Genomic DNA, 21,024 nt, shown 5'->3' on the forward strand with positions numbered 1-21,024 from the left:
GCATGTGGTCACTGCCTTTGGCGGGGCTTCCTTTCAGTATATCGCAGTGGCTGGAGACTTCCCAGAGTAGATGTGCTTCTTTGGTTTTTCTTGTACTGCTGTCCTGGAGCAGGTGGGAGCAGCATGCAGGTTCTGCCCCATGCACCTCACATCAAAAGGATCTCACTTGGTGTGTGCAGACTGGGAACTGAGCTGCACTGCAGAGAACTTCAAGGATGACAGACAGCACTGGAAAATCGAATCAGCTTTGGAGAGAGAAACACACAGCATTTAGCTGGGTCTGCACTGATAACAAGCATTTTCAATCACTAGATCATGAAAACTGCACCATGCAAGGATAATTGTCTCTTATAAATGGCACTGTAGTAACTAGGAGGCCAGTGATCTGTATTTAACATGATTATATACCACAAATCAACGATAAGGCAGGCATTGCTTCTCTGATTCATGTTTGTCGAAGTTGAAAGAACAGAAAGTAAAACAAAAATCAAAACAAAGCAAGTAAAAAAAAAATGTGAATGCTTTTCAGCCTAAAAATTCCAGAAATTGTTTTATAGACTGACAAAGTCAAACACTATGTATGTATGAAGAACAGGAGGTTTGTAAATTCACTTTGGCCTTAGCAATCCCTCTGTGGGCAGCGTTATGCTGTGTGGGCTACAGGAGACCTGACTGCTTGGAATCCTCTGGGCATTTTCCTCTTGAGCCATTGGTGCTGTTTGGTGCCCTGGCTAAACTTCAGGTTGGTTAATTGCATTCTGACTGGTTAGTTCCTCAGGAAGCACAGGTGTCACTGTCTTTAATGAGTTTGAGATAAAACTTTGTATGCTTTATTAGAGCATGACAGTTATATGTAAAATTCTATACGTATATTGTGTTTTGCAGGCAAAGATAACGATTGGAACCAAAGGGATTCAAACCAATATAAAGATGAACGCACGTTAGATCAGAATCTGGGGAAATGAGTTGAGGTAACAGTTGACTAATTAGTGGTGTGAATGAGCGGAAATGTGAGTGTAAAGGGAAGAGGATGTATCTGTAAAAGAATATGTTACATCATCTGCTCTATTTTTGCATATGTCTTTCTAGAAAATTCTCATGATGTTTTGAGTCTTAAACCAACTTACTTTGCTGGATTTTGGTGTCCTAGTATTGAAAAACTTTAAGATAGGATTTTGAGAAAAGAAGGCCTGCAGTTTATACCAGGATCAAAGAAACCGAACAGTCTTCCTTTCTCTATTCCATTGCCTCTGAAAATGCCATGCCCTCAAGCAAAACCAAGGATGATTTTTTTAATTAATCACAAGGCATGACTGTAATTTTATTTCTCGTCTGAGAAATGAGGAATCTGCTCCCAGCAGCACAATGACTCTCAAATATGACCAACCAGGACTAGATTGGGGTATCTCAGACATCTGGGAAGTTAGCTGACAATTGAAACAGCGCATTAGCAGTTGTCATCTGAGTCCTACGTCAGAATCCTAAACTGTTTCTTAAGCTATCTGTGTTTTCCCTAGAGTGTATCTTATCTGTGCACTGACACACTGACCAAGTTTGACATATTCTGTTCAAGATTTGATGAGATCACAGTGCAAGACTGTCTTACTGCAGGCCATAAATTGCTGCACTCCTCCATCTGGTTGCTCTCTGACAGGCATATGCTTTGCTTAATCAGGGTGATATACTCTCTATCAGTGCCATCTTCTAGGTGCTGAAAGCCTTAGGAGCATGAACAACTGAACTGTAGGGGTGTCACATGCTGTGTGACAGTACTTTGCAGAAGCTGGACCAGCTGTGCATTGACTGAGGCCAATTTCTGATTACAGGTTTCTAGTTAGAATAAGGTTCCAATTAGAATTGCTATCTCTTGCTATTTGCGGTCGTTGGGGGACTTCCTTGTGAACATACTCATCCATACTGAACATTTGATCCTTGTCTGTAAAAGTGATACTCTTCTGCACTCAGATAAAATGCTTCATACTGAAATCTAATTGTCTGAAGAGGTGCGTGGGTACCTTAGTCTCATTGACTGTGGAACTTAAAATACTGCTTTCTGAAGTGTTGGTGAGCCATGTGGTCTTTTCCTCTGACATCAGCAGGATCTCTGGATGTGCACAGCATAGTTCAGTCCTTAGAACTACATGGGCTGCTCCAAGGACAACGTCTCCTATTTTGTTATGTTGGCCCATGACATTAGAGGCAGTAGAGGTTCAACCTTCCTGCCAGTATCCCTTTACATGTTGTTGCCATGTGACAGACGGCAGCAGAGGGGCAGTCTGACAAAATGATGTCTGAGGTGGAAGTGCACGTAAAGCAAGGATTTGTCAGTGAATTCTTCCATGCAGAAAAACTGGCACCCATTGACATTCATCAACGCTTGCTGAATGTTTACAGAGAACGAACAAAGTACGTCAGCACAGTGAGGCAGTGGGTAGTGTGTTTCAGCAATGGTGACAGCGATGTGAAAGACAAGCCGTGTTCCGGGCAGCCATGCATGTTTTCACCAGCATGGTATGCAGACTGTTGTTCGTTGCTGACAAAAGTGCATAGCTAATGTGGTGAGTATGAAACATAGTGTTTTGTAGCTGAGAATTTGCTCTATCAGGTAGTGTTAGCATGTTCTTTGTTTCTGTTGTAGTTTCCATTGAATAAATAGGAGGCATTACTTTTGGAGCAACCTACGTATATTATTAGTGGGCTAAGATCATCGTTTGTCATTCAGGTTGCCTACACTGAGACCGTATTGGTTTTATGTATTCAGAACTTCATCAAATATTAATTATCCTAGGTGTGTGCTTCAGGCAGAATACGTGTAGAAAATGGCAGTGAAAATGTTCCAGCAACGTAGATACAGAAATGAACAAATAGTTTTGCCAGGGCTGAAAATGTTAGAGAACTTTCTCTTTCTGAGAGGCTGTCATACTCCTGTCCACTTGGGAAAATAGATCAATTTGGCAGGAAAAGGAAAGATGACTTTTGTGTCAGGAGATGAGCAAGGAGCTGTAAACCAGTCTCATCTTAGTCTCAGTTTTGCAACTAGCTATTGCCAAAACCCTTTCTGTAATGCTTAGCTGCAGCATAAACCTGGGGGGGGGGGGAACAAAATCACTGCGTGTTATTTCTGACCACTGTTTGTTCTGTTCACTGAATGGACGGATCTTTTGGAAAGAACGTGTATGAGCCATCGAGGGTTGGTGTCAGGACACACCTCAACTGCGTACTTAAGGTTATACCAACAACATTGATCCTGATAGGTCCTAACTTTCAACAGCCCACTTTTGCAGTTTTTTGGCTTATAATGAGGGTTGGCTTATAATGAGGATTTGTAGATGAGATTTGTGCAATGATATATGAAATGTAGAGGGGTTGCTTTTAAATCTACTCGCCTTGTTTGTCAAACATTTGGCTACTTTTGGTTTATCAAGGAAAGAAGGAGTTTAAAATTGGTCCCAATGCTTTTGTCATGTGGGCAGCGTTTTCTAATGCTTTGCATGACTGCCAGCACATTTGAAGCCTACAGTGTCATTTCCTCCTGAAAGTGCAAACAGAAGCCAATACATATACACTTATTTTCAGGACTTATCAGTTACTGAGAAGTCACTAAGAACTCATTGCCTTGGGATGACTAATTAATTACTAATTTACTTACTCTCCTGAGCTTAGTGACTTCCATACCTCACGTAAATGAAAACTCTGGAACTGGAGAATACACGGAAGAACAAGAGATGGGAATGCATGCGTACCCTGTGCTCAGCTGCATCAGCTTCTTTATTTGATCATAAGGAAGCGTTACGAAAAGTCACGTCCTTTTTGACAGGTATCCTTGTGATTCTTTGGCATCTTTTGTTTGTGAACAGAGAAGGACAGTAGGTTTTTTTTTTGCTTTTTACCATCTAATGCAGGGCCCGACATATGCTTTCTCTAACATGCAGCAATCATACCAGCTCATTCAATTCCTCGGTCCTATCACTCTTTGTCTTCTGTATTCACCAGGGAGCCCAGCGTACCTTAGCTCTCCTAACCCCATGTGTGCTGTTGCACTCAAAATGACAGAGTTTTTCCTTGCCTAAAAAGAAGTTCACTACATCTATTACAGTTTCATAAGCACTTAAGCTGGCTGAAGCCATTCACCCTTTCTCCCACCATACTCCTGCTCCTACGCAGGGTCAGCACAAGGATTTGGACAACCACACGGTGAACCATATCAGGGAACTGATTCAAATTAAAAATGAACTTGGCCCCTGAAACGTTTGTTTTTCCCAGCCACGCCAGTTCCCTAGGCCTGTTCTGTTTGCAGCTGCACCAGCAATTGTGCCAGCACAAGGGAGGTGGGTGACACAGGGTTAGGGATGAGCAGCTCTTGTGGAGAAGAAAGGGTGGGACTGTTTTACTGCTGACTTATGCAGCCAAAAGCGACGCTGGCAGCGTGAATTAGAATTTCATTGGTTCAGAAGAAAATTATAGGAGGGTTCTGAATTCCTCAAGATTTATACTTAGTGCTGTTTATATGGGGAATGAAAAGGGGGCACGAGAGCTTTTTCTTTTATGCTTTTAATCAGTTTTGGTGTTCTTAGTGTGGAATGAGCTCATGTTTTGGGTATAAAGGAGATAGATCTCTGTATCCAGTTACCATGATCTGCTGAGCCAGCCTCATTATCCCAAGGTCCCTTTAGTCCACAGGCAGGAGTGTAACAAGCTATGACACACAGCTCCTCCTGCAGCACCGGTTTTTAGTGCACTCGTCCTACAGTGCAACCAAGTGACCAAGTAGTGAGAGCCCAGAACTGCAAAGCCACCTCTGATTTCTTCTCTCCTAGGGTTATTAGCTTTAATTTTGTACCCGCCACCTGTCTGAATAAATTTTAATGTATCATTCTGTGGTGTTTTTTTTACAACATGATGTAACTGGGACAAGGCTGTAAGAACTTGAAAATAGTAATTAAAGTGGGAGATAAGATTAGTCTTAGTGGTGTCTTCCAAGAAGCCAATAATAGAGCAAGGTTGTTCCAGTTATGTAAATCTTTTTAAGCTGAGTGACTAAAGGGAAATTTAATTTTAAAAGAGCCAGCAATGTTTGATTACATGGGCTCCACTATCTCTTACTAAAATGAAAGCCAGGAGAAAGTGAATCTACCTTCAGAAGCTTCTGAATAGTGCCAGAAAAGATGCAAAGGACAAATTTCACTCCCTAGAAAGTATAGCAGTGGTGTGGCGTAGCAGGCAGGAGTTCTGTGCTCAGCTGCACTCGGAGCACATTGCAACCCAATATTCCTCCCTTCTTTACCAGTGATATAGTACCGCTGGAGCAAAGTCCTTACATTAGAGTCTACAGAGAAAACAACCAATAAAGGAGATAAGGGAGTGCCACGCTTAGCACTTTTTCTCTGCCCAAACCTCTCAAATTCATAACTTTTAATAAGGATCTTGGCAGCTTTAGCCACATACGTTAATCTTAGGAAAGTGATGAATTTTGGTCTGAATCCCATCATCTCTTGGTTGGAAAAGATGAATGACTTCTCAATCTGATCAAAGACCTTTTTGGCACCTGCAAATAGACTTAAAGCAGAAGTCTTATTTAAAGCAACAATGGAAAATACATATAATAATCTTGTAAAATTATCAGTTCCACATTTATTTTATATAAATCTCACTTAATCATGGTAGGCCAGTTTAGGAAGAACTGCTAGGTTAGAGTGAAATTGTTCTGCAAGAGTGAGTCAGGAAACACAGGTAGGTCCCAAGTGGGCTTTTGACTGCACAGGGACAAGCTCATGAAGAGTTCATTTAAGCATTTAAGAGTTAAGCATTTAAGCATTGAAGAGTTCATTTAAGCTGGGCCCACCAAAAAAAATTGTATAGAAAAGCCTCACAATTTCTATCTTGGATAGTTCCTTTATGTTATTGTGCAACCCACACAGTGCAAGCTCAGGGCTTCTTTTCAGAGCAGGAAGAATTGAATCTGGATGCTTGGTGATGAGGAGCGGTCAACTTCTGGCACAGAGTATCTTTTTTTGGCTTTCACTGGGGGATGCAAGAATCACTTTTGTGGGAGTGGCATCAGAGCAGTTCCTTCAAGCATAAACCACTTTGAACAGCCTAAGATACCACCCACTCTCACATCCCCCTTAAAGCGCTGGTGAAGGGAACCTCTGCTAGTCACCCTCAGCCAGCCTTGGGCAGGCACTCAGGCTGCTGAGACACTGCTCTTATGCTGCTGGGGAGCAGGGGAGGAAGGAGAGCTGCCCCGAAGCCTGCTCTTCCCCAGCTACCCACCGATGCCAGCAGAGCACTCGGCAGCGCAGGCGGACAGGAAAGGAGGGGAACAGGAGAACCGTGTCCTCTTTAATAGGGACAGGGCATCAGATGAGCTGCTCAGCCATTGCTATCCTTTTGATGCCCCATTCAGCTGCCCTTTGGAGCCTGTCCAGGTGCACTGTCACACTTGTGCTGCTGTGCAGACCGAAATGACTTGGCCCAGCTCAAATCCAAGTGCCTTTCTCAGCAATGGAAATCAGCTGCCAGCGCCGTACCGCCATGGCTAACCAGTGCCCTGAACCCAGAGGGGTTTGGAGAAGCATACCGAGCTCTGCACTATTATGGTGACCTCTTAGAAATACATCTTACCTTTTCTCACATGCTGTTTTCTGCCAGAGGCGTCTTTCCCAAACCTATTTGTGTGACTGCTGAACAATCTGCATATCCAATTTTAATAATGCTGTGGTGGGAAGCTTGTTTAGTACCTCACCTATTCAAAGAAAAAGACGAGCCGTGGAGAATAGAGGTTGATGAGTGCTGTTTTACCAGACCAGAAAGGAGGAAATTATGAAATCAAGTGTCCTTACAAAACCATTGCTCTTCCTGACAGAACTGCCTCTCCTTTCAGCAAATGCTGATTGTGTTTTCCCACGCTAGGGCAACGTTGTGATGGCCAGCAAGAAAATGACTCCGGTGATTTTAATGCAAATAATAAGTTGTGTGTTTGATACAATTTAATTGCCTGCGATGTTCTGTTTTTTTGGCAGAAACCTTGTGAAGCAGAGGTAAAACAAAGTTAATGCGTTTGGTGACAAACCTCCACAAGGCAGTTGCTATCCCTGGAATTTCTGTGGGTAAACCTGGTAAAACATAGGCTGCCTGGCTGAGATTAACAGGAAATGGTAAGTCGTCATCTGCGTGTTAACTCTAAGTGTAGAGGATGATCGAAAGCCAGTAGGAGTGGTAGCAGTTGTTGTCATGGTATTTCTTTAATATGTGTTACGTTGGTGTAACTGAATAGAGATATGCAGCGTAATTGAGTATCCTTTAGCACTGCGCCTTCTGATGTGCTGTTTCTGAGAGGATTTTAGAAGTGATCAGGCAGGTGCTCGGTGAGATTTTAAGACGTGTATAGGAGATTAATGTTTCCTTTGAAAATGTTATTAGAAGTTTATCTGCGTAAGTATCCCAATTCCATTAAAATTCAGGCTCAGGGCCTCACGATTGACGGTGTCATCAATCAGACTGATGTAAAGACAGGCTACAGGAGGGACGGCCCATTTGGTTTCCCTTTATAGTAAAAGCACATATTAATGTGATCCTCCCCAAGCCTCAATCTAAGTAGAAAATAATTTAATTCTCTTATGCCAAAGCAAACCAACCGGTCAAGCCTAACGACAACAAAAGAGGTAAAAATGTGGTTCTAACAAGACACCTGACAAACTGCAGTGCTGCCCTAATTATTGTCTTGTCATATCTGTTTAGTGTGAATCCTGCACTTGAATAGATGCTGGAGCAGCGAGATGCCACGAGCCTGCTGCCCATCCCAGCCCTGCCAAGGCAGCCTGCCGAGCTGCCCAGGCTCTGGACACACGTCAGGCCTTTCCCAAGTGTTTCTCCATGTGGATCGCTGAGGCACTGCCAAGTTCTCGGGGCAGACATTGTAGTCTTGCCGTGTTTAAAAGCGAGGCTAATACCGTCCCTGGAACCTGCTGGCGTGTGTGCGGCGATGTAACGATGTAGGTGCGGGTGCATCATCATCTTTTCCTGTCTTTCGTTGCTTCCTATCTCCTGGCAGGGATGATGGCTGGGTGAAAGCCAAGCTATTTGCTACAAAGATGAGCTTCCGTTCACTCATCTGCGCCGCATTCGGCTGAGCGGTGTGGAGGTCCTGCCGGCACAGGAGGTACCACTGCTCGTCTTTCTCCCAGCGGGCTCTGAACCTTCGGCTGGATGTGCCTCACGGCAACTGAGAGCCCGGGCTGAGAGCGCGCGTTTCAGGCCGTAGGGGTAAGATCTACGTGTATGTGAGCTCACGCTTTCGCAGCTTTACTTTCATACGTGAGGAGTAACTCTGTAAGCGACGGGTAGCACAGAACCCCGTTCTGTCGGCGCGCTGCCGATCGTTCATCGCGAGCCCTCGGCGCTCGGAGCGCCCCTGGCCGCCCGCGGAGGGAACGCGGCGTTGGAGGCCGAGCCCCGGGCGGGGATAGAAGAAGCCCTGAGCGCGCGCAGCGCTCCTAGCGGGGCCCGAGCCCTGCTCGGCGGGGGCGGTAATTTGGAGAGGATCCCTTGTCGGGCCGGTGCGTGCGCGCGCGCGCGCGTGTGTGTGTGTCTATGTGTGTGTGTGTGTCTATGTGTGTGTGTGTCCGTGCGAGCTGGCAGCGGTAAGTGGAGGCTGGGCGACTCCGACTGCCTGACGCCAGCGCGACCAGATCAATCCCGGCGCGGAGGCAGGGCGGGCGCGGGGCTCGCCCCCTCTCAGCGCCCGGCGGCCGTACCACAGCCGGTAACAGCTTCGCGGCCCCTCGTCTCTCCCCGTGGCGGGCGGCTGCGCCCTTCTCCTCCTTCTCCTCCTCCTCCCCGCTGCACCGGGCCAGGCGAGGGTCCCCGGCGCGTCCGGGAGAAGCGGCTCCGTGCCCTCTCCCTGCCGGCATGATGGCGTCCCGCCTCGCCGCCGGCCCCCGCTTCCCGGGTAGGTGCGGGTGCCGCCGCGGGCTCGGAGGGAGGGGGGCCCGCGGGAAGCCGCTCCACCGCCCGCGGCCGCCGCCCGGCCCCGCTCTCGCTGCCGGCCCCATTGTGCCCCGGCCGGGGACGCGCAGCGCTTCGGGACGGGGCGGGCGCCCGCCTTTGTTTTTACGGGGAGAAGCTTTTCGCCTCGGCCGGCCCGCAGTTCTGCCTGCGTCGTGACTTGATCTTCCTTTCTTTCTCTCCGCGGCCCCCCTCTCCTCCTTTTTTTTTTTTTTTCTTTTCTTTTCTTTTTTTTCTTTCTTTAATGACAAATCTCTGCTTAGAGGTCAAGGAAAGTTCACTTAATTTTTTTCTTCCTTGCCGTTAGAAGGTTGGGATGCACGACATTTCCTCCTCCTCAGTGCAGTTTCTTCATATGCTCGGGCTCTGCAGCCAAATTATCTTATCCTGAATATAGATCTTCAAAGCTGATTGAAATCTACCGGTGTGGAAATACTCAGTCATACGTTGGAAAGGATCTGGGCCAAATCCTGACTTATTTTTTTGTGTGTAAACTGAAGTCAGTGGGAGTTGTGACCGTGGAAGCAGCGCTGTGCTTGCTCTTTTGTTAGCAGATCCGTCTGCTGATATGTGCCCTGACCTTCCAGTTTGCTGCTATGTTGGACGGATAACTGTAGCTTAGCCTGAGCAATTGTCGTTATTGTGGTGTGTTTTAAGGGAAAAAAAAATTGTTTGCTGGGTGTAAGTCGAGTTATGAGCCTTAATTTGGGGAAGGAGAGGTGTTGTGAGATGGAGGTGTGTGGGAGCATGAGTAGATGTGTATTCCAGACACAAGTGAGTGGGAAAGCTCATTGCCGTGAAACATGTCATGGCTTCATGCATGTCAGTGCTTAAGGATACAGCGTCCTGAGGCCAACACGTTTAGGGAAAAGCTGTGCTTTACACATGTCATAGCTGATCCTTAAGACTGCTTTAGCACACAGGCGAGTAGTCAGAAAGAAAAAAACGCTGCGTAGATAAGCCTACCTTCTTGGTGAGGATCTACTGCAGTAGATCCGCGTGTTTTTAAGCAGCGCTCAAGAACAGGACTAAGAACTGAAGCTGACCTGGCCCACAGAGGCTGCATTTCATTTCTTCCTGGGCATGTGTGTGCAGCAGCTCTCCAGCCCGTGTGGCTGCCGGCCTGCCTGCGCCTTGGCCTGCCAGACAATGGGAACGAATCATGTGAGGAAACTCGAGGTGTCAACATTGGCTTAGTTTTTTCTTTTGCTTGTCTGTAATTACTCTGCTGAATTACGGGGGATTAGTTTGTTAGTTGCAGCTGATGAGTATTCCTTCTATTTTCACACCGAGCCAGAGAGCTGTGCTGTGAGGTTTGTTAGGGGTTCTTACTGGATTTCGGTGCAACTTTGGAGTGCTCGCTTCATCCCTGTGACCTGAAGATCCTCAGGATGGTACTGAGAGCTCCGTAGCCCCTTTTGGGATTCCTGCCCCGGTCTGAGGGATCAAACCCTCATAGTTTACTTTAAACTGCGAGGAGGAGCTTGAGAGAAATTTCCCTGGAGCTGGGTGAGCCCGAGTTCTCCACAGCTACCAGAGAGGATCTGTTCAAGGCACGATCAGGTTACCCTAAGGGCAGGGATTTGTCCTTGCTGCAATTTTGACCCCACAACCACTGGGTATGTAAACAAATACATTTTTTTTCCTTGCTCTGTCCTGTCAGACTTGCCTTCTTGTGTGCCCTTAAAGATGTGATGATCCAATGCATTTGAGAAAAGTGACTGAATAAGCAGATGAAGGCCTTTCTGTTTCTATATATTAACTGTCAAGTCAGATGCATGAAAACTGATGAGCTTTTGCTGTTCTTCTGTAGCTTGAACGCAAAGTAAGGAGCTGAACGTATGGAAAAGTAATATAATGGCTCTGAAAAGTACTTACCGTGTTCCAGAATACTGGGAAATTACTCAGGTTAAATTCCGAGTTTAGTTGCTTAGTATAAAAATTTAAATTCTGCAAATGAAGGGGTTGTGGCTTTTTTTAATTGAAGCATTAATGCACTGTATATCACATATGGCCAGTGGTGTGCTTTCTGAGGTCCAGGCTGGGTGTGTAAAGTAGAGGCTTATTAGAGTAGTCTTAGCAAGCCTAATGGAGGCATCATCTCAGCTTTATAAATAATGTAAGTTGTGCATAATGTGGAGTCCCTGGAGACGGCAGAGAAAGCATCATTACCAGCCTCTTCAACCTGCTGGAGATCTTAAATTGATTTACAGCACTGAACTGGTGCAAAATGATACATCAGGATGACACGGGGTCAACCTGTAAAAGTCTATGATGTGAGGCCGTTAGTTCAGTCATCATAATTAAACTGTATTATGAGGGCAGCAAAGCAAGCGCGTGTGACACATCCCATTGTGCTTCACATGGGTGGCTTAAGAGTCGAATAAAGGGAGCACCGTGTTTATAATTTAGGTTATGCAAAGAGTAACTGAAATCAAAGCTTGTGGTGCTGTGCAGAATGAATGCTGAACCAGTTTGGGTCGACTCTTCACCTCTTCCTTGTGGTCAGTAGCAGCTGAAATAGATGGATGCGTGTGCAGCGTGGGGGTGTGGAGCAGAAGTGATTGTGAGTGGGCATCTCTGAACGAACGTATTTTTTTCTCTAGTCTCCAGCTCACCCAGACTTCACCCGCACACTGTGCTGTCAGGTATCAAATGGGCCATTAGGCAAAAAAAGCTGTTCCTCCCCTTAGTGTTTTTGTCCTACTGAGTTCTGTAACTGCCTATGGGAATGTGTTTGTACCTCTAAGTTCTCTTATAAGATAGCATTTATTCATAACTTGAAATATATGAGCAAATTTATTTTAGAGCAGGGAGGCTAATTCTGAGTATGGGTTGGTGCAGATAATCCTACCTTCTTGGTGAAGGCAACTGCAAGCTTCACATTCATGTTTATGCTCTAAATAGCTTAGAGAGGAAGGTAGCACATGGAGAAGTGTTTACTGTATTACGTGTTAAACAATCTTGCACTTCTGCTGATACAATCACTGAGAAGTGTTCTGGGCAAATCCTATTAAAACTCTTCTTTCCATGGGTCGGTGTGTGAGTTGGAGATGGGTGAGGTTTGGTTTGATTGGCAGTTAAACCAACTTTTCTTACCTGAGTTGGTGAGAGCTCTGCTACATCTCTTGAGCTTTCTCCCAGTCCCAGAAAGAAACATCTCTTATTTTTAGTCGCAAAGGTAATGAAAAAAAGCCAATTTTGAGCAATATGGGAGAAACGAAGAGAAAAGCAGGTACTGCCTGTGAAGGAGCTGTTAGCCTTCAGGTTCAAGGTACTGCATCTCAATAAGAGATGCAAACATGGCCTGACATGCCGGTGGCTTAAAGGCTCACATACGCAGGCATCTCGTGCTGCTCTGCTTGTGTTACTGCAGCTGCAGTGGTGTAACTTCAGAAGGGCCTAGAGGATTTTTTTTGCTTTTGAATAGCAGGTTTTGCTTGAGGTGGGAAAGCAGTTATTTTAAAATTGATACTTTTTCCTAATTGATAGAGCTGTATCTGTGCGGACTGCTGTGAAACAACTATTTCCATGCGAATGTGGCTATTTGAGATTGAAAACAACAAGGGAAAATGTTGGATTAGGCCTCTTGTGAAGGGCTTTGCAGAGAGTGGGACCGGGGGTGATGAAAAGGACACTCTGAGCTGTTAATGGCTGCCACAAAGATCTCTATCCTCCTCTGAGAACAAACGCTCATTTGCATCAGAGAAGCTTTTTTGTTTTGTGTGTATTTGAGTGAGGCGTGTCTTTGTTTTTTAACGGGACAGAGAAACAAAACATTTCATGAAATAAGCAGACTAATTTCGAGGAACGTAAAGCATTTTACAGAATGAAGATGGTCGTACAGAATCTCTTCCCGCTTCAATTTTATGCCGGTATTTGTTGGCTTTGGTAGAATCTGCTTGCTGAATGGAGCGATGCTGGAGCACACTACTTCACATTAGGTTCGGTGAGGTCAAGTACTCAATGCCACCCATTTGCACAGGTGAATCAATTTTTATCGTTATTTTTTTGATTCTGGGAAGGATGGAGTTGCCAGTGTAGGGAACTTGGCCAGCACAGCTATTCTGAACTCCTGTACAGTGCAGTCATCCTGACGTAACTCTGTAATCGGTCTGGGCCAGTGTCGCTTTTAGTTCAGTGCAGGCTATCCACAAGGGTGTGTGATGTTAGAATAGATGTCGCCCACCTTTTTCATTCTGTTCTTCTCCCACCTTCTCCCCAATACGCAGAGGTGAAGCGTGGAGTACAAGGAGGAAGACAAGTTATCTTTAAGCATGCCTTTATATAAATCGTTGTATTTAGGCAGTGTTCAAAGCAGTATCATCCAAAGGCAACTATTATGTTGGCTTGGCATGTAGGCAAATCGTTAACATGGTTCACCAGTGATTTCTGAAGCATTATTTCATATTTCTTTGATTATAAGGGGAACGCTCTTCCCGACTTGGAAACAGATGAGACTGTCTGAATAGCACATAAGGGTGTTTAGAACTTGCAAGTTTTTGTCATTGAAATCATTTAAATGCCAATCCACATCAGAGTGATCTATGACTCTCAATACGCTGTTGGTTAACTTGGAAATCAGATATCCATTGATTTTTTTATTATTATTATTATTATTATTTTGGACTCTGTTAAGGGAATTTTAAGCCCAATCTTGAGAAAGTTCTCTTGCTTCTGTGCACACCATGTGTTGATGCTTGCCAGTTTTAACTGATGGACGTGTGAATTACAATTTTACCATCTATTTTGTGCGTAAGGCTGGGTTTCAGGATTTACCGTGTTTCTTCTGCAGAATGTATGTGTTTAAAAAGCTTTCCTAGGTGGAGGAAAGCAGACAAACAAAAAACCATGTATGCATATAGAGTTAACACTCAGTACTCACGTGGCAGCTCAGAAAGGGCTTTATGATTTCCAGGAAAAACCTTATGTTCACATTCCTTGTATCATGCTGTGACCATAGTTGATAACACTTTTGCTTGCTTTTCTTCCTCTGTTTGTTCAGTATTCGAAATTACTGAAAATTTATTCTTCTGTGTTTTCATGAAACACTGATTTGCTGAGGATATTTTTCTGATATATCCTTTCAGACTTTGAATATCATGTGTTTAAGGCAGTGCCAACGATAGCAGCGTTCTGTCTGGTGTAACGTGATGAAACCAGGACATAAATCCTTTAGGACAGCTTATTCTTACTGCGGCATATAGGTGAGGTTATTCACACTCAATAGGAGTGGTGTATTTGCACTTGTGCATGTCAGTGCCTAAAATAACATTCCCTGCTGATGGAAGTTATTTGGACCAGATAAAGGTAGACTAAAGCAATACCAAGTTGAGAAGTGCCTGAAAATAGATCAAGATGTATGGATAGTAACTATTTGTATATAAATGCTTAAATACTTAAAAGCATAAAGTCGTTCTAGTTTTGGTTTATGAATTTACTGTCCGGGAAGTCCTGTGACAAATTGGGGCTTCCACTGAAATGTGCTCCTGAGAGTGGTAGGAGGGAATATTTGCTGCATGGAGAGGTACTGTTAATGAGCTATGTATTTGATTTTATTCTATTCACCTTTGTATCTGTTGTGTTTTCTTTGAATATTGATGTGGAAAGAATTACTGCAGTGTGCTTGCTGCCTTACTTTACTAGCGGGGACTTTGATTCGGCTGATGTGGGGGACCAAGTATGTGGTTTGTAGATGTTCATATTTCCTGAGGCAATTGAGAGAGGACTCTCAAATTTTCTCCAAGATACATTTGGCAGTGCGTGTGTGCGTGTATGGGGGGATGATGTGGAAGCAAAAGAAAATCCTGCTGGAACTGACATCTCCTGCTGTTTCATTTGATAAGTTCTTTAAGGTTACCAACATTGTTTAATTCTCTGTGGTGTCCCAGTAAATTACAAAGTGGATAGCAAGTGTGTGAGAGGTTTTTTTTAACTCTTTGTTGTTCTTTTCTTTCTAGTTCTCCCAGCACATGGTAAAACAAACACTTGTTCGTGTTCCTGTAGGGAGAAAAATTGGCAGAACGCCTTTGCTCACTGTTGGTCATTTGTCTTTTTTCTCAAGGGTTTTTGAACTGCATTGTATGAAACAAGAAAGCCGCTCCCAAGCTAGGCCACAAGCCCCAGCTTAGGAGTGTTTGCAAAAGTTAATTTGCTGATTAATGTTCTGTTTCTTGAGGGTCTTTGTATTGGTATCTTGTGCTCTGTTATTAAATTTGCCCTTTTTTTTTTTTCTTTTTTTGACCACTGCTGTGCTTTCCTGACTAGCATGTGCTTTGGAGAAGATGGCTTTCGTTGGGTTTTATTTTAATGTAGGGAGGACTTTCTCTCTTCAGGTTAGTACAGTTACAAGTTGTCCGATGACTTCTACTCTTAAGCTTACTCCAGAACGCTGTCAGAACAGTGATGGAAGTAGTTTTGACATTTCTTTCCTAGACCTTCTTACAGACTTGTTGACATGTGCGTTCTGGCTTCTGGGACTGCTAAATGTATGATTTGATTGCATGAGTTTAATTTCAGATGTGTAGTTGTTGACGTATCTCAGCTCAGGTATTTACTTTCTTACACAAGGAGGGAAGAAGGAAGTGGAAGAGGCAGAGAGACGAATCGGGTCGCATTACTGAGGTCTCACCACGAATCTGCAAAATGCAGGACCAGAGTTTGGTTTCCCTTCTTTCATGCGGTGCCTTGGTTGTTCATCAGATGCTTCTGCCTTTCCATCATTGAGTCTGGAAGATGGATAAAATGGAAATTGGTTGTGACTTCCTCTCTGTTCACCTGATGAATGCAGTGAAGAATGATGCCGTTTCAAAAGATGTGAATTTTGACCTTGCTGGATATCTAGGGAAACCTGGCTAGTATGTATATAGTTTCCATCTCAGCTGTCAGACTTTTTGGTTCTCCATTGTTGCTCGCTTCTGCCTTTGCAGCCTGGCATACTTAATAATAGGCCCTTTATTTTAGCCACATGAGTGTCAGTGTTAAGTGCTTCTACTGAAGCATAGTAGCTAAAGGAAAACACTTTGTCCATATTAACTTAAAAACTTGGGATAACTTGATTATAGTTTCTGTAATACGTGGTATCAGATTTCATCTGGGAAATGTTTTATAAATACTCTCAACTTAAAATCTTGTAGTATGGAATATTTTTGGACAGATGACTGTGAAATCACTACTATATTTTCTTCAGATGCTACATCCTTTAGCTATTTAGAACCAGCCAAGACAGAGGTTTTGCTTTGGGGATGGGACAAGGCTTTGCAAATGAACTGGGATGCCACAGAGGCTGAAGCACTCGTTTTGAAGCTAATGCTTAATCTCTGTCCTGAAGATCGTTTAAAATTAGAAGGGTGGTAGTTCCACCAAATGGAGAGGACCCTAACAGCTCAATTTTTCTCTGCTGCAGCCATAGGTTTCCTTGCTGAGTAACTCTGTTGCTCAACCTGCTGTGAACTGGTGGAACTGTTTTGCAGAACGTTGGTGGTTGTTTTTGCCAGGTGGATGGGATAACAGACTAAGCAGGGGAGAGAATTATGTTGGAGTATCAACGCTGGCACAAGGGGATGAAGGAAAGCCTTTTTGTCTTTGCTTGGGAGCGAGCTGTCAGAGCTACTCATCTGCTTGCAGACTGGTGACCTTGCTGGCCAAAGGCAGCTGTTGGAGGTAACCCGTTGTAAACGAGTACTCCCAGATGGAGACTTCCCCAAAATGCTTTCCAAGGAAAGGTCTAATTTACAGTTTTTCTTTTTTCCCAGATGCTTACGTTGGTGATTAGCATGGTGAGGTTAGTCTGCCAACAGTTACGTCAGTCACAAAGCCCTGGTGTAGTTATATTGGCAGCAAAATGACAGTGATAAATGATATAGTGTATTTTATGGGGGGCGATGAGGGAGGAAGGATGGGGAAGAACATTTGAACAAGCTTTTCTGGTCAAGTACTGTTCTTCTGGTATAAAATGGAAACTGTAGTAGGAATGTTTTCCTATTTTAATATGATGTGTGAACAGACCATCCTGTAAAAATAGGACAAATGTGTTTTTTCTTAATTTTATATTTCACGGGGAAAAATATGACCTGCAAATTTAACACCTCTGTGTTTACAGGATGAAATAATTTGAAACAACTGCCGGACCAGGTACAGTTAGTTGCTATTAGCAAGAAACTAGAGGAAAGCAAGACCTTGAGTCCATTTGAAGCCCTTCTGTAAAAGCAGGCTGGTGTTAGTAGAATCCACTGCCAGTGAAGACAGTGCAGATGAAGATGATACGTGCTGTAAGCCTGTGAACTGCTTGTAGCTTCCCTGGGTTCTACGCTACTTCAGAAGTCTCTGCTCTATCCCATTTCCTCTGCCTGATGTCCCTGGTAGTCATCTGAAGGTCTGCTGGCAGAACTGTTTCTGTGAAAGTCCCCAGATGGTTTCAGCAAACTGATTTGTAACCTGAGTTTCCAAAGGTCTGCCTTAATTTTTTCTTTTTTTTAAATTCTGTCTGAAGTTAGTTGAGGAATGCTTGTGTCTGCATGTATGCTTATTGACTGGAGAGAAGTCACTTTGGAGAGGCAGAAAACAAGAAGATTAGGTGGAAGTGGGTGGCTTAAGTAACTTAAAATTTGTGTGTGTCACCTCAGTTTGGAGGAGATACTCAAGGAAATTTCCAGTACATTCATAAGTATGTGTATCTGTTTGGAAGATGCCAGTCTGACATGCTCTATGAAGAAAACTCCAGTGAAACTTGCTGATCACACTGATGTTACTGCCATTTGACTCTGTGTCTCTGTGCCAGGCCCAGATATCAGTGACTGTTATGGTATTGGCTGTTTGCATGAGCGATGTTGTCCCTGAGGCCAGATGTTCATACTATTTTGGGATAGATGCCTGTTGCCCATGCAGGTCTCATCCTGCTTGCAAGGAAGGAAGAAAGCACTGGGCTGTCTTAACCATAGTTTCTGAATAATATGCTTTCCTGGCTGTATTGGTCCTCCCAGAAATTCAGCAAGTGACCCCTCACTTCCCCCCTGCTCTGCATTCTTACGCCTGCATCTGTGCAGGGAGGAGTTTCGGCACCCGTCTGCAGAAGCTGAGATCAGAGCACTGGTGGCAAGCTGCTTGCACTAAATTTCACTAAACACAGTTCTTTGTTTCTGAATATAAGCAAGTTTCTGTCACCCCTTTGCCAAGCTTCTTGCCTCCGTCCACTTGGCACGCAGGGATTCTCAGTCTTCCAGGCTGGCCAGCAACTGGGGCTGTCTGAGCCTGAAGTCTTGTTACTGGGAGAACCTGGCAGCCTAGGAGTGCTGGTTTCATCCTCAGAATTAAAGGCATCTAGAGTCTCAGCTTAAAGATGAGGACTGTGAATAGTTGTGTGCTCTCTTTGTGCACTGGCATTTAGCCTAGAAGTAAGTAGTCCTGGAGAGCTGCAAGTTCTGGAAGTTCATCCTTGCAGTCTTTGTGACTTAGCCGGGGCTTGGAGTTGTCTCATCCACTGTGCTGGGACAGCTCTCACTGCTTATTCAATAGTAGGCAGCAGTGGAAAATTTGCTAAGCGTGCTGCCTCTTTTTCTAGCTAGTCTGCTGCTGGCACCAAAGAGCGTGAGTTGATCAGAAAATGCTGTGTTTTGGTGTCTCAGCTGTAAGCTTGCAGTATTTCAGTTCTGCGACACCTGAATGTAGTGTCTTTAAGCTGGTCTTAGAAAATAATGATGGGATGGATAAGAAGTTCCCTGAATTCCGTACGCAAAATCATACAGACTGTGTTGGTTTTTTTTTTTCTTTTAATCTTATATTTAAAGGATACTCACTGTTTCTTTGTATGTGGTTTGGTTTCTCTTCCAAAGTCATAAAGAGCTTGCAGATAAGCAGGGGACCAGATAGATAGATAGATAAAAGCCTTTTTTCTCTTGCTGTAAAACTTCCTTATTCCCAGTAAGCACTGTGGGAGGATATCTCCTACTTCCTTTCAAGTTGTGTGGTTGGCGAGTGCTGTATGAACTCTCAGTTCCTATCTGTGGGCTGAAGCCTTGTACAGAATCCTCCAAAACCTTGATCTCGGGAATATGAGAACATGGTTGGACGTGAAATTCTGCAGATGTTCTGATTAAGTGCTGTGAAGTGTTTTTTGCGTTATTCTGTGGCCTTTTGGTCCTCTTTGAATCTTCAAGCACAGTTGCAGCCACGTCTTATGCTTTTAAAATGGACAGATGTCCCTGAATCGAATCGCAGAATCAGAATTCTAGGGGCTGGAGGGACCTCCAGAGATCACTGAGTCCAACCCCAAATGGATCCTTGTTACCCCATTCTCTGCTGATGGTAGCTGGGAGGCGCTTATGGTGGCTGGGACTGATGCAGTAGCGCTCACGTGTGCTCAGGTCTCGGGCAGTGGTGCCTCACTCTCCAGCTTTTCTTACTGAAACCTTGTGATGGGTTCTTGCTCGGGGCGTGTGGGGTGTGCATATGTCACTTGGAATAATGACTCTGACAGAGTGGTCCTACCAGCAGATGTTTTTTGCTGGTGGTTACCTCTCTGGCTTTCTTCATCTAATATTTACCTGTGGAGCAGTAACTTTCTGAGATTTGTTCTCTGTTTGTTGGTGGGAGAAAGTAAGGCTTGAAGTGAGAAAGTAGCTTGCCCAAAGGGAGTGGGATCTATATCTTCTGAGCACCAGCTCAGCAATGTGTGACGCTACTCCTGCTGACAAGGTTTTGCAAGCTTAGGGATGCCAGAAGAGAGCATCAATAACCAATTTACAGTCAGACATCATCTTGAGATAAAAGTGCTTTACCTTGTTGTCATCTGGGAGGCTGTTGGCTTGGTTGTCAACCATGGCAACGCACAGTACCTTCCACACCAGGCACACCTACCACTGTAGGAAGAGTGCCTGTGCTTCTAATGCTTGCTCTTCCGTTTAACCTGAATTGCTTTAGAGTAAGAGCTTTGCTTAGAACACTTCTTAAGTTAAGAGACCACTTAAATACCATTGTAGTGGTGTTTTGATAAGTGTTCTTCCACCAGTACAGTTTTTAATATTGGTGGGATCGTAATCCTTGCTAGAATTTCAGTGGTGCATAGTTGAAGGCCTTCATGCTTTTGGTATGTTTGGTACTTGCAGCTCATGGTCCGGTAATGGCCTTTATCGGTCTGCACCTTTATCGCTTTAAAACACATCTCTGGTGTGTTTTAAATGTGCACCCTGAGTTTCCTGACCTGATCTCAGATCAATTTCTGTACATCTGTATTTCCCTGCAAATCTTAACTTCTTGTTTTCTTAGCTGAAGAGGCAGTCCTAAATGGTGTGACCTTGGTCTCTTCCATTTGCAGAGGACCTGCTGGGTTCAGGTGGCTTGGCAGACAATGGGTGAGCACTGGGGGCACTTGCTGTGGTGCAGCAGCTGCTTGAGTCTGTCTGGGTGTGATGGGAAGAGACCCGTCTTTGTTTGGGCTGCAGTCCAGTCCTGATTTTCAGAAGGCTGCTAATGGCAGGCAGTAATTAAACAGTGCTTCATTGGAAGGTGGAAATCTGGCAGATCGGGATGTTTGTTTCTGGGCTGTATAAACTTGGCTCGTGAGGCTGTATCATCTTTGAACACTTTCTCTGTCCAGAATGATGGTTGTGAATTGCAGGACCCTCCACAGAACTTAACATTGATCTTTTGCTCTGCATCTTGTCATTGTAACAATGTGATGAAGGCAGCGTTCTAAAGCACGAAATACCTCCATTCGTTTTGCAGACTAGGCCAAAAAAAAAAAAAAAAAGCCAAACCAGAGGAATCCTTTTTTGACTATATAAAGCACACATCTGAATGGCTGTGTACCTCAAGGTGCCTTTAATCGTGGCAATCTGAAGAGGCTATTGTTGTTTTGCATTTGTAAGCGGTGTTCTGGGGAGTGCAGGGGAGCCAAGCTGTGAAAAGAGTTATTTTAATGGCCTTTCTTTCCTTGGTTTAATTTTCATCAGTCTATTCTTTACTCAGGCTTGACCTAGTGACAGCTTAATTAGTGAATAAATAATTTCTCCTTCTCGGTTT

The 21,024-nt window shown here is 44.3% G+C and overlaps 1 protein-coding gene across 24 annotated transcripts in view; it reads left to right on the forward strand.

Annotated features, from left to right (window-relative positions):
* SMAD1 (SMAD family member 1) overlaps positions 1-21,024 on the forward strand; it is a 107,352-nt gene that overhangs the window by 51,406 nt on the left and 34,922 nt on the right. For 5 of the 24 annotated variants that reach the window (NM_001398010.1, NM_001398006.1, NM_001398008.1 and 2 more), the window contains exon 1: positions 8,579-8,950. The exons of 1 other annotated variant lie outside the window; for it this stretch is intronic. The gene's annotated coding sequence lies outside the window, so the exon portion shown is untranslated. Of the gene's footprint in view, positions 1-885; positions 972-7,022; positions 7,158-8,053; positions 8,266-8,497; positions 8,559-8,578; positions 8,951-9,056; positions 17,457-21,024 lie in introns of those variants that run through there. 18 more of the 24 variants (NM_001398012.1, NM_001398011.1, NM_001398009.1 and 15 more) reach the window with 10 other exon arrangements.

This window comes from Gallus gallus, chromosome 4 (genome assembly GCF_016699485.2).
Source record: "Gallus gallus isolate bGalGal1 chromosome 4, bGalGal1.mat.broiler.GRCg7b, whole genome shotgun sequence".
NCBI classification, from domain to species: Eukaryota; Metazoa; Chordata; class Aves; order Galliformes; family Phasianidae; genus Gallus; species Gallus gallus.